This window comes from Nerophis lumbriciformis, linkage group LG27 (genome assembly GCF_033978685.3).
Source record: "Nerophis lumbriciformis linkage group LG27, RoL_Nlum_v2.1, whole genome shotgun sequence".
Taxonomy (NCBI): Eukaryota; Metazoa; Chordata; class Actinopteri; order Syngnathiformes; family Syngnathidae; genus Nerophis; species Nerophis lumbriciformis.
This window is the reverse complement of record NC_084574.2, coordinates 20,188,268-20,199,079: the sequence shown is the minus strand read 5'-3', so window position 1 is coordinate 20,199,079 and position 10,812 is coordinate 20,188,268. Positions and strand designations below refer to the sequence as shown.

Sequence of the window (10,812 nt, the reverse complement as noted above, 5' to 3'; positions counted from 1 at the left end):
AAAAATACAGGAAGACAGGAATTAAAACAAAGAGGAAAAACTAAAACATAACCAAACTGTCAGTGACAAGCCTGACAATATAAAGTAGTGTAAAGTTCGTACTTATATCTGTCAGTAAACTCGCCATGAAAGCACTAAAACATACCGGTGTAGTGATTTTACATTATTCACCCAAGGAACTTTAGTTAATAGACAGTTCCGGTCGGACGGTTTTTCACGGGACACATTTCCGGCGTTGTCTCAAAAATCAATAGTGCGCCTAATGCACGGCATAATTCTGGTTGTGCTTACCAACCTCGAAGCTATTATATTTGGTACGTGGTGTAGTGATAAGTGTGACCAGTAGATGGCAGTCACACATAAGGGATACGCAAGTAAACAACACCAAAACTTTGAATGTTCTATTGAGAATATAAAACATTTCACACGGCGCTCAAAAATCTGTCAAAATGTTTTTAGTACGACTTTGGTAAGCTATGAAGCCGCACCACTTGATGTACTGTGCTTCAACATAGGAATATTATTATGGGGTGTGTATAAGGACCGCAAAATGGCACCTATTCACAGACGTTATCTGCCGTTTTGTTTCGCAATATTATGCAAAAGCACTTTTCTTACCTTCTGGTACCTGCTGATCTGTATTTGGGATCTGCATAAATCCTGAAAATTTGCGCGCGTCCGCCATTTTAGTTCGTGCCGACACCATAGTTGATAAGCTTCTTCTTTTTCTCTATCTTCTTGTTATGGGACATTCATCCTCTGCTGTTGCCATTCTAATATAAAGTAGTGTAAAGTTCTTACTTATATCTGTCAGTAAACTCCCCATGAAAGCGCTAAAACATACCGGTGTAGTGAGTTTACATTATTCACCCAAGGAACTTTAGTTAATAGACAGTTCCGGTCGGACGGTTTTTCACGGGACACATTTCCGGCCTTGTTGTTGTTGCACTAGTGAGCCACGGATGAGAAGATGCTGCTCCGTTATTGATTGAAGTAAAGTCTGAATGTCATTAAAACTAGGGATGTCTTGGCAGGCCGATAAATTCCTTAAAATGTAACATCGGAAATTATCGGTATCGTTTTATTTATTATCAGTATCAGTTTTTTTGTGTGTTTTTTTTTTATTAAATCAACATAAAAAACACAAGATACACTTACAATTAGTGCACCAACCCAAAAAACCTTCCTCCCCCATTTACACTCATTCACACAAAAGGGTTGTTTCTTTCTGTTGTTAATATTCTGGTTCCTACATTATATATCAATATATATCAATACAGTCTGCAGGGGATACAGTCCGTAAGCACACATGATTGTGCGTGCTGCTGGTCCACTAATAGTACTAACCTTTATCAGTTAATTTGACTCATTTTCATTCATTACTAGTTTCTATGTAACTGTTTTTATATTGTTTTACTTCCTTTTTTATTCAAGAAAATGTTTTTAATTTATTTATCTTATTTTATAATTTTTTTTAAAAAAGTACCTTATCTTCACCATACCTGGTTGTCCAAATTAGGCATAATAATGTGTTAATTCCACGACTGTATATATCGGTATCGGTTGATATCGGTATCGGTAATTGAAGAGTTGGACAATATCGGAATATCGGATATCGGCAAAAAGCCATTATCGGACATCCCTAATTAAAACAGTTAGCTCCATCTTTTGACACTTCTTCCACTCCCGTCCTTGCACGCTACACCGCTACAACAAAGATGACGGGGAGAAGACGCTATGGAAGGTGAGCCACGTAAATAAGAGCGTCCACAAAACGGCACATCCTGAAGCGACTGTCAGAAAGTGGCTTGAAGATGATCTGTAAAACATCATCTATGCAACATTTTGACCAAAGAACCACCATCACATGTTATGTAGACCACAAGGAAGTGTTTTACATTTAGAAAAAAAATAAAATAATATGACCCCTTTTATGCGCCTTATAATCCGGTGCACCTTTTGTATGAAAATAGACCTGACTAGCAGTGCGTTTTATAATCCGGTGCGCCCTATGGTCCGGAAAATACATGCAAAAAAAAAATGTCACCCTCCCACGTGGTTTCCTGCTGGCAAGAAGACGGGCTCATTTCTATCCATGATTTGTCGGCTCAACATGACGGACTCACAGCATCTTATTTGCAGGGAAATCACATGGAATGCTGCAACAGTCACACCAAATACAAAAGTACACTATACAGAAATAAGCGAGTATTGAAGAAGCAAGATGAACACAATATTTCTTCACGGTATTGATGCGTGTGTGTGTGCTGGACAGGAAGAGAATCAAAGCGATGATTCAGCAACTGAATGAAAGCCAAGAGAAAGCTTGCTGTGACAAGACAGGCAGGAGATGCAGGCAAAGACGAGACGCATAGATTTCCACCCAGTAGATCCGTGGTGTGATCTTCGTGCTGCGAGCGTGACGAAGAGCATCAATAACGAGGTGGGAGGAAAGCAGGAAGACAAAGGACAACACGACCCACATGACTTGAGTCTCCTGCTCTCCCACCACATCATTGCATGGTCACGATGATGATACTTTGGTTTAGGACCCAGAAGATCAAAGATGATGAAGACGATTTTAGTTGCTGTGATTTTTACACTCAGGTTTCTTTACTCCCCGGGTGCTGTTGGCAGTGACAGGATATCGACGGCAGAAACCGGCGGGTGATAGATTGGACTTTTCTACTGGGTTTGTTGCTTTAAGCTTGGAGGCTCCCAGATGTTTCTTTCTTTTGCTGGCCTGTGGCACCTTCTAGAAATACAAGTACAGAAGACAACAGCAGCAAAGGAGGATGTACAAAACCCAAAACCAGTGAAGTTGGCACGTTGTGTAACTCAGAAATAAAAACAGAATACAATTATTTTCAAATCCTTTTCAACTTATATTCAATTGAATAGACTGCAAAGACAAGATTGTTTGCAAATAATCATTAACTTAGAATTTAATGGCAGCAACACATTGCAAAAAAGTTGGCACAGGGGCATTTTTACCACTGTGTTACATGGCCTTTCCTTTTAACAACACTCAGTAAACGTTTGGGAACTGTGGAAACCAACAGTCCGGGGGTCTCCGTTGTGGTATTTTAGGCTTCATAATGAGCCACACATTTTCAATGGGAGACAGGTCTGGACTACAGGCAGGCCAGTCTAGTACCCGCACTCTTTTATTACGAAGCCATGCTGTTGTATCACGTGGCTTGGCATTGTCTTGCTGAAATAAGCAGGGGCGTCCATGATAACGTTACTTGGATGGCAACATATGCTGCTCCAAAACCTGTATGTACCTTTCAGCATTAATGGTGCCTTCACAGATGTGTAAGTTACCCATGCCTTGGGCACTAATACACCCCCATACCATCACAGATGCTGGCTTTTCAACTTTGCGCCTATAACAATCCGGACAGTTATTTTCCTCTTTGTTCCAGAGGACACGACGTCCACAGTTTCCAAAAACAATTTGAAATGTGGACTCGTCAGACCACAGAACACTTTTCCACTTTGCACCAGTCCATCTTATATGAGATCGAGCAAAGCGAATCCGGCGGCGTTTCTGGGTGTTGTTGATAAATGGCTTTCACTTTACATAGTAGAGTTTTAACTTGCACTTACAGATGTAGCGACCAACTATAGTTACTGACAGTGGTTTTCTGAAGTGTTCCTGAGCCCATGATATCCTTTACACAGTGATGTCGCTTTTTGATGCAGTATCCGTAATAGCAGGTCCGTAATATCATCGCAAACGTGCAGTGATTTCTCCAGATTCTCTGAACCTTTTGATGATATTACGGACCATAGATGGTGAATTAACTAAATTCCTTGCAATAGCTTGTTGAGAAATGTTGTCCTTAAATTGTTCGACAATTTGCTCACACATTTGTTGACAACGTGGTGACCCTCGCCCCATCCTTGTTTGTGAATGACTGAGCATTTCATGGAAGCTGCTTTTATACCCAATTAATGACACCCACCTGTTCCCAATTAGCACCCGTTCACCTGTGGGATGTTCCAAATAAGTGTTTGATGAGCATCCCTCAACTTTCTCAGTCTTTTTTGCCACTTGTGCCAGCTTTTTTGAAACATGTTGCAGGCATCAAACTCCAAATGAGCTAATATTTGCAAAAAATAACAAAGTTTACCAGTTGGAACATTAAATATCTTGTCTTTGCAATCATTGTATTCTGTTTTTATTTACCATTTACACAACGTGCCAACTTCACTGGTTTTGGGGTTTGTAAAACATGAGTACATATAGTACTAGAGAAGGTCATTTGTGTCGAAATTGTGTGTGAGTGCTAAAGAAATGAATTGAAATGCAGCAAAAGAAATGTGGAATTATGGGAAAAGTGGAAACCAGTGGCCTAGTGGTTAGAGTGTCCGCCCTGAGATCGGTAGGTTGTGAGTTCAAACCCCGGCCGAGTCATACCAAAGACTATAAAAATGGGACCCATTACCTCCCTGCTTGGCACTCAGCATCAAGGGTTGGAATTGGGGGTTAAATCACCAAAAATGATTCCCGGGCGCAGCCACCGCTGCTGCTCACTGCTCTCCTCACCTCCCAGGGGGTGATCAAGGGGATGGGTCAAATGCAGAGGACAAATTTCACCACACCTAGTATGTGTGTGACAATCATTGGTACTTTAACTTAACTTTAACTTTTAATGCTGGAAAATATGGAAACATTTTATTTATTGCCATTGGAATTTGTGTCATGGAAATTGTGGGATTCTGGTAAGATCTGGAGTTGGTGTTATTTTGTATGGAAGTCCACTGTTACTGTCAACAATCCCGCATTCTTGACGGATCCTAACTTAAGGGCCATAAAGGCTCCGCCCACATACTATATAACATACGCTACATCACCCTAAGGCGAGATGAAAGATGGACCTTCTAAGGAACAGGAGGAGAGATCCCTCACCTGTGACCACGTGTGTCCTGTGGTAGGTTCATGTCTCGGCCAGGGGTGTCCAAACTTGTTCCAGCGAGGGCCGCAAACAGAAAAATGATAGGATGCAGGGGACATGGTGATAGATCTTGTACATTAAAGATATATTCAAACCAACACAATGTACAGTACAGGCCTAACGTTTGGACGCAGCTTCTCATTCAATGTGTTTTCTTTATTTTCATGACTATTTACATTGTAGATTGTAAAATACACTATATTGCCAAAAGTATTTGGCCACCCATCCAAATGATCAGAATCGGGTGTCCTAATCACTTTATTTAACCAAGTAAAATCCCATTGAGATCAAAGATCTCTTTTCCAAGGAAGACCTGGCCAAGAGGGCAGCAGCATTTTTACATTAAAAACAGTAAACAACACATAAAACATCACATTTACAACATTAAAACTTGCTCACATAGCACATGTGCATACAGACAAGGTAGACTGCAATCCTTTCACAGAAGCTTTAAACTCATTTAACGTAACAAGGGTTTGAAGTTGAATATTCGATTGTAGGTTATTCCAAGCCTTTGGTGCTGAAAACCTAAATGCTTTCTTGCCCAGTTCAGTTCTTACTTTGGGGACGACAAATTGCAGAACATTCATTGAACGAAGATTGTGACTTCCTTGTTTCTTTGTTAAAAGACAAGACAGATAAGATGGAGTGATACCCAGAATGGTTTTGTAGATGAAAACATACCAATGATTGAGGCGTCGAGCACATAAAGATGTCCAGTTAACCATTGAGTATAACACACAATGGTGAGTAAGGGGAGTGCAGTTGGTGATGAATCTCAGTGCCCCGTGGTCCACACTATCCAGCTTGTGGAGACAACCAGCAGTAGCATTCATGTACAACACATCTCCATAGTCAACAACAGGTAAAAAGGTTATTTCCACCAATTTCTGTTTCACAGTAAAAGAAAAGCAAGACTTGTTTCTATATTAAAATCCCAGTAAAAGTTTCAGGTTTTTTTTACAACATACTGAATGTGCTCCTTAAAGGCCTACTGAAATGCGATTTTCTTATTTAAACGGGGATAGCAGGTCCATTCTATGTGTCATACTTGATCATTTCGCGATATTGCCATATTTTTGCTGAAAGGATTTAGTAGAGAACATCGACGATAAAGTTCGCAACTTTTGGTCGCTGATAAAAAAGCCTTGTCTGTACCGGAAGTAGCAGACGAGTAGCGTGACGTCACAGGTTGTGGAGCTCCTCACATCTGCACATTGTTTACAATCATGGCCACCAGCAGCGAGAGCGATTCGGACCGAGAAAGCGACGATTTCCCCATTAATTTGAGCGAGGAGGAAAGATTTGTGGATGAGGAAAGTGAGAGTGAAGGACTAGAGGGCAGTGGGAGCGATTCAGATAGGGAAGATGCTGTGAGAGGCGGGTGGGACCTGATATTCAGCTGGGAATGACTAAAACAGTAAATAAACACAAGACATATATATACTCTATTAGCCACAACACAACCAGGCTTATATTTAATATGCCACAAATTAATCCCGCATAACAAACACCTCCCCCCTCCCGTCCATATAACCCGCCAATACAACTCAAACACCTGCACAACACACTCAATCCCACAGCCCAAAGTACCGTTCACCTCCCCAAAGATCATACAGCACATATATTTCCCCAAAGTCCCCAAAGTTACGCACGTGACATGCACATAGCGGCACGCACGTACGGGTAAGCGATCAAATGTTTGGAAGCCGTAGCTGCATGCGTACTCACGGTACCGCGTCTGCGCATCCAACTCAAAGTCCTCCTGGTAAGAGTCTCTGTTGTCCCAGTTCTCCACAGGCCAATGGTAAAGCTTGACTGTCATCTTCCGGGAATGTAAACAATGAAACACCGGCTGTGTTTGTGTTGCTGCAGCCGCCCGCAATACACCGCTTCCCACCTACAGCTTTCTTCTTTGCTGTCTCCATTGTTCATTGAACAAATTGCAAAAGATTCACCAACACAGATGTCCAGAATACTGTGGAATTTTGCGATGAAAACAGACGACTTAATAGCTGGCCACCATGCTGTCCCAAAATGTCCTCCACAATCCGTGACGTCACGCGCTGACGTCATCATACCGAGACGTTTTCAGCAGGATATTTCGCGCAAAATTTAAAATTGCACTTTAGTAAGCTAACCCGGCCGTATTAGCATGTGTTGCAATGTTAAGATTTCATCATTGATGTATAAACTATCAGACTGCGTGGTCGGTAGTAGTGGGTTTCAGTAGGCCTTTAAAACTCAAGTGGTCATCAATTAAAAATCCTAAATATTTAAAAGAAGATACTAACACAATTTGTTGCCCATTTCTTGTTAAAATGTTCTCACACAGTGCTGATCTTACAGTTTTTGATGAGGTAAAGAATATAGATGTCCGATAATATCGGACTGTTGATATTATCGGCCGATAAATGCTTTAAAATGTAATATCGGACATTATCGGTATCGGTTTCAAAAAGTAAAATGTATGACTTTTTAAAACGCCGCTGTGTGCACGGAGGTAGGTAGAAGTACAGAGCGCCGATAAACCTTAAAGGCACTGCCTTTGCGTGCCGGCCCGGTCTGTATCTGCGGCTTTTCACACACACAAGTGAATGCGATCCATACTTGGTCAACGGCCATAAAGGTCACACTGAGGGTGGCCGTGTAAACAACTTTAACACTGTTACACATATGCGCCACACTGTGAACCCACACCAAGCAAGAATGACAAACACATTTCGGGAGAACATCCGCACCGTAACACAACATAAACACAACAGAACAAATACCAAGAACCCCTTGCAGCACTAACTCTTCCGGGACGCTACAATATACACCCCCCGCGCCCCCCAACACTGCCCACCTCAACCTCCTCATGCTCTCTCAGGGAGAGCATGTCCCACATTCCAAGCTGCTGTTTTGAGGCATGCTAAAAAAAAATAATGCACTTTGTGACTTCAATAATAAATATGGCAGTGCCATGTTGGCATTTTTTTCCATAACTTGAGTTGATTTATTTTGGAAAACCTTGTTACATTGTTTAATGCATCCAAGAGGGGCATCACAACAAAATTAGGCATAATAATGTGTTAATTCCACGACTGTATATATCGGTATCGGTTGATATCGGAATCAGTAATGAAGAGTTGGACAATATCGGAATATCGGATATCGGCAAAACAGCCATTATCGGACATCTCTAGTAAAGAACATACACTTTGTTTTCTCTGCATTCAAAACCAGTTGAAGATAGCAAAGTTGTTCTTGTCAAATGCATGTTGTAGATATTTAAAGGCCTCAACAGGAGTGGGTGCTGTGCAGTATATGACAGTATCATCAGCATAGAAATGGAAATTGAGTTTGGAATATTCTGTTCAAGGTTATTTATGTAAATAGTGAATAATAAGGGGCCCAACACAGAACCTTGAGGGGACACCCTTTTTCACTTGCAGTACGTCCGAGGAGGAACCCTCTATCTGGACAGCCTGAGTTCTACTTGTGAGGTCATTTGCAAACCATCCAACTGCTTGCTGAGAAAAACCAATAGCTGAAAGACGTTTGATTAAAATGACATGATCAACAGTATCAAATGCATTTGAAAAGTCAATAAAGAGGGAAAGACAGCACTGCTTCTGGTCAAGAGCTTCAGTTACATAATTTATCAACTTCATAGCAGCAGTAACAGTAGTGTGATTTTTGCACCCGGCCATAGGTGTATAAAATCAAGCACTTAGGCATGGAGACTGTTTCTACAAACATTTGTGAAAGAATGGGCCGCCCTCAGTGATTTCCAGCATGGAACTGTCATAGGATGCCACCTGTGCAACAAATCCAGTCGTGAAATTTCCTCGCTCCTAAATATTCCAAAGTCAACTGTCGGCTTTATTATAAGAAAATGAAAGAGTTTGGGAGCAACAGCAACTCAGCCACCAAGTGGTAGGCCACGTATACTGACAGAGAGGGGTCAGCGGAGGAATTATGGTGTGGGGTTGTTTTTCAGGAGTTGGGCTTGGCGCCTTAGTTCCAGTGAAAGGAACTTTGAATGCTCCAGGACACCAAAACATTTGGGACAATTCCATGCTCCCAACATTAAGGGAACAGTTTGGAGCGGGCCCCTTCCTCTTCCAACATGACTGTGCACCAGTGCACAAAGCAAGGCCCATAAAGACATGGACGACAAAGTCTGGTGTGGATGAACTTGACTGGCCTGCACAGAGTCCTGACCTTTGGGATGAATTAGAACGGAGTCTGAGAGCCTGGCCTTCTCGACCAACATCAGAGTGGTGCTTTTGGAAGAATGGTCGAAAAATCCAATAAACACACTCCGCAACCTTGTGAACAGCCTTCCCAGAAGAGTTGAAGCTGTAATAGCTGCAAAAGGTGGACCGACATCATATTGAACCCTATGGGTTAGGAATGGGATGGCATAAGAAAAGGGTTTTGCTTGTGTGTTAATTGTTGATTTTGGCGTCGCCTACGGCCCACAGTAGTTGGATTGTAACGACTTCCATTGAAGGCTGATGAAGTGAAGTGAATTATATTTATATAGCGCTTTTCTCTAGTGACTCAAAGCGCTTTTACATAGTGAAACCCAATATCTAAGTTACATTTTTAAACCAGTGTGGGTGGCACTGGGAGCAGGTGGGTAAAGTGTCTTGCCCAAGGACACAACGGCAGTGACTAGGATGGCGGAAGTGGGGATCGAACCTGGAACCCTGAAGTTGCTGGCACGGCCGCTCTACCAACCGAGCAATACCGCCCCAAACCTTTCGAAATGGCTGGAGTCCCACCATTACAATATTTGACTGATTCTTAGTGGTATAGGCGTACCACAGTTCAAACCACTGGGCGAGGCTAGGGGTCAGCAACCCGCGGCTCTGGAGCCACATGCGACTCTTTAGCGCCGCCCTAGTGGCTCCCTGGAGCATTTTTAAAAAAGGATTGAAAATGGCAAAATGTGGGGGGAAAAATAATTTTTTAGTTTTAGTATTTTTTTTGTTTGAGGACAACATTGTTAGAACTACCACTGTTTAATATGTGTGTGTGTATGCTTCACTGATGACACTATTTGGTCAACATCGTTTTGTCCTACTCATTTCGGCGGTTCTTGAACTCACCATAGTGTGGGCTGTGACGCAACACTTTGTTTACATGTAAAATCTTCCACTCCTTTGTCTCATTGTGTCCACCAAAAGTTTTATGCTGTGCGTGAATGCACAAAGGTGAGCTTTGTTGATGTTATTGGCTTGTTGGAGTGCTAATCAGGCATATTTGGTCAGTGCATGACTGCAAGCTAATCGATGCTAACGTGCTATTTAGGCTAGCTGTATGTACATATTGCATCATTATGCCTCATTTGTAGGTATATTTGAGCTCATTTAATATCCTTTACTTTTATCCTCTTTGTATATAATTTATATTTGCATGTCTCATGACACATTATTTGTATGTAATATTGGCTGCATTTCTCATAGTTGTGTGTGTGCCATGTTGTTCCAGACCACAGCAAACATTACCTAGCTTGCCAAAGATTGTAATAAATTAGAAGAAGACAGCCTGACGTTTCCTTTAACATAAACACACATCTATACCTTTGGCCATTAAAAGCCAGTAATATCCAGGAGTTATCTCACCTTCTGAGTAGCCTCTGATTTACTAATGGTTTCTAATGTTGTAAAAATGTGTACAATAAATATTACATTTCAACATTTCTGTCAACAAAGATTTGCTTCAGCCTGTGACACATAGTCATTTTGATAGTAGGCTAATATAGCTAATATAGACCAGTGTTTTTCAACCTTTTTTGAGCCAAGGCACATTTTTTGCATTGAAAAAATCCAGAGGCACACCACCAGCACAACAA

General features: G+C 41.6%; 1 protein-coding gene across 1 annotated transcript in view; it reads right to left on the bottom strand.

Annotated features, from left to right (window-relative positions):
- Positions 1–6,731: 6,731 nt before the first annotated feature.
- The window catches only part of LOC133624650 (endonuclease V-like), a 166,957-nt gene continuing 162,876 nt past the window's right edge, over positions 6,732–10,812 (bottom strand). Inside the window, exon 10 of the mRNA XM_061988417.2 lies at positions 6,732–6,942. The gene's annotated coding sequence lies outside the window, so the exon portion shown is untranslated. The remainder of the gene's footprint in view (positions 6,943–10,812) is intronic.